This window comes from Trifolium pratense, linkage group LG5 (assembly GCF_020283565.1).
Source record: "Trifolium pratense cultivar HEN17-A07 linkage group LG5, ARS_RC_1.1, whole genome shotgun sequence".
NCBI classification, from domain to species: Eukaryota; Viridiplantae; Streptophyta; class Magnoliopsida; order Fabales; family Fabaceae; genus Trifolium; species Trifolium pratense.
In genome coordinates this window covers 2,023,282-2,026,334 of record NC_060063.1, presented here as the reverse complement: position 1 = coordinate 2,026,334, position 3,053 = coordinate 2,023,282, and the positions used below count along the sequence as shown (strand labels likewise).

The 3,053-nt window shown below is 33.8% G+C and overlaps 1 pseudogene; it reads right to left on the bottom strand.

The window, feature by feature from the left end:
* Window positions 1-594: 594 nt before the first annotated feature.
* On the bottom strand, window positions 595-2,823 carry LOC123884368 (annotated as a pseudogene).
* Window positions 2,824-3,053: the final 230 nt, after the last annotated feature.

Here is a 3,053-nt window from a genome sequence, read left to right as displayed (position 1 = left end):
TATATTTTCCTAGACAAATATAACACCGTTGCTTTATACCCTTTTTTGTTATTTATTTTTTAAAAATACAGGAGGAACACACGTATGAATGATGTCACTTATTGTACTTTTTCTTTTCTCTGTTTCTTCACCACAATGATCTCTTCCATTTTTTACACATTTGACAAATTCAATAATTATACTCTCTTCAAACATCGTCAACCCGAGTTCGATTGCGATTTCACTCAATCACAAATTCTTCGAACACCTTCTTTGTTACGCGGAGTAAGAAATGCTTCTGCAATGGTGGAGCATGCATTGCTTGCGAACATCCAAAAACTATTTTGTGTCTTGTGGTCAGGTTAAACTTAACTTCCATGTCGTGCATAATATTTACCAAACACAAAATCCAAATTAGTAACATGAGTACGAAAATGAAACTAGTCCATGTTTGTTGTAATAGAGGAACTAATTTGACTTGAGTACGAAAATGTCACATACTAATTTGGGTTTTATTTTTGTCATGAATTGAATTGGACCGTCAGAAATTGTGAGGGGCCAAAATGGTTTTTCACTCAAAATTATACTTTCAGTGCATATCAATTAAATTTATAATTAAAACATAGGAACTTGCATGTTTTTCATTTTACCTGGAGCCATATAGCCAAATGATCCAGCCACAGTTGACATGGTGTTAAATTGTCCCGGCTTCATCAACAGTTTAGCAAGACCAAAATCAGCAACTTTTGCATTGAATTCAGAATCCAAAAGTATGTTGCTTGTTTTTATATCGCGATGAACAATCGGAGGCGAACAATTGTGGTGCATGTAGCACAAACCTTGAGCAACCCCAATGGCTATTCGCTTAAGCCAATCAAGTATAACATCTTGCGCCGAACCTGACATTTCCGATGAGCTATTCTTGTTGTGCAGCCACTTGTCTAGGCTGCTATGTTCCAGATACTCATATACAAGCATCATTGAATCATCATTAGAGATACAACACAACAACTTCACAATGTTTCGATGACGAATGCTGCTCAATATTTTAACTTCGGCATGAAATGAAGCTTCGAGCTTTTGCCTTAACTTTCTGTTACTCATGATTTTTTTCACAGCAACATAGCTTAAATCGTCGACTGGTACGGGTACACTGTACCAAATCCACCACTTCCAATGATATTTTGTTCTGTCATTGAGGAAACTATGTTTGATTCTGTGAAGCTTAGCCTTTGAAATGAAATGAACTTCCATGAATTATCCACCGGCTGTTCTCTTTTTCTGTAATGTTTGATAATCTTGAATGATGCCAACAAAGCCAACAAGAAAGTCACCATAATTAGGCAAATAATCAAACCAAGAAACCAATGTGAAGCTGTGATTGGTTTTTTAAGGCCAAAATTGCAAAGGGTAAGGTTTAATACTGATGTATCAGCACATAAACCGGAATTGTTCAAAAAGCTTCTATCATAAGCTGATATTGCAAATTCACTTGGAACTCTTCCTGTTAAATGATTGGATGATAGATTGAGATTGAGATTTGTGAGTTTTGTGAGTATAGAAGGTATTTCGCCGGAGAATTGATTTTCTGATAGATCAAGAACACTCAGGGAAGGTAAATGACCAATTGAAATTGGAATTTGTCCATAAAGTTGATTTTGGCTCAAATTTAAAGTCACTAAGGACTTCTATGATATTGTATCAAATGGAAGTGACCCTTTAAACAGATTTTGATCAAGCAATAATCTTTCAAGATTTGGAAGAGTTGCTAACTCTTGAGGAATACTTCCATTAAGATAATTCTTGCTTGCTATAAACTTAACCACATTAGTCCATGAAGATACTCCACTTGGAATTCCACCATAAAACTGATTGTAACTTATATCAAAAATTGAAATACCTGATGCCAATGTTTGAGGAAGCTCACCAATAAACTTATTATTGCTTATCATGAAAAACAACAAATTTTCAGCCCTCCAAAGACCATCAGGAATTTTACCATAAAACTCGTTATTGTAAATTTTCACAATTTCCAAGCTACTACAATTTCCAAGCTACTACAATTTCCAAGTGATTCTGGTAACTCACTACTTAAATGATTTTCATAAACAGTTAACGTAAGTAACTCTCCATGAAAGCACAAATTCTCTGGTAGCTTCCCTCTAAAATTGTTGGAAGCAATATCAAAAGTTTTTAGCATTGAGTAAAGTCCAAAATCAGGAGGAAGTGTACCTAACAAAAAAAAATTGCAAAAAAAAATAGTATTAACAAAAATTAAAAAATCGTTGAAGATCATGGAAGGGAGGCGCAGCATAACAGTATTTGTTGTTATGTGTTTTGGGTTTATGTGATTTCTCCCTCTAAGTAAATCAGAGTTAGTTACAGATTTGTTGTGAATTAGCTGCAAATGCTGTTGTAGCAAATCCCTGATTTTCTTGTAGTGTATTGGGAGCTAAATCCAAAGAATTATAAAATAGGGGGTAAAGTTTCGAATTTTAAAATAGGAAGTAAAACTCCGGATTTTAAAACAGGAGGATAAAACTGCAATTAAGCCAAAATAAAAACAAAGCACTACTATACATATTTTAAGGCACATGGGCAGCATAATAGTCCATGATCCATAGGCTTTGCATCATATTTTTGTGTGTCCTTTGTATATTATGTGTGTCCTTGTTTGTTGGCTATTCATGAAAGGTTTTAGTCAATTTATTTCTTTATTATGGAATACATACTAATCTTACCTTGGTGTGTGGAAACTGGAAACAGAGAGAAAATTAGATGGTACTTTAATTTGTAATGTTTCAAAATAAGTGTCCCATGCATATTCTCTTTAACTTTGGTCATTACACATTTCTTGGTAATATAAAGCCAAGTGATTTTTTTTTTTACATGATGAAATTATAAGTCATTGAAAATTCACACACACATAGTAGAGGATTGAGGTTCAAACTTCGGTTGATGTCCGACCTAAACAATTTTAACATTTCTATTAGTTGAGCTATGATTTATGGACTATAACCAAATGATTTACTAACATATATATGCACTTTTAATAGCCCTCAATTATCCAAGTC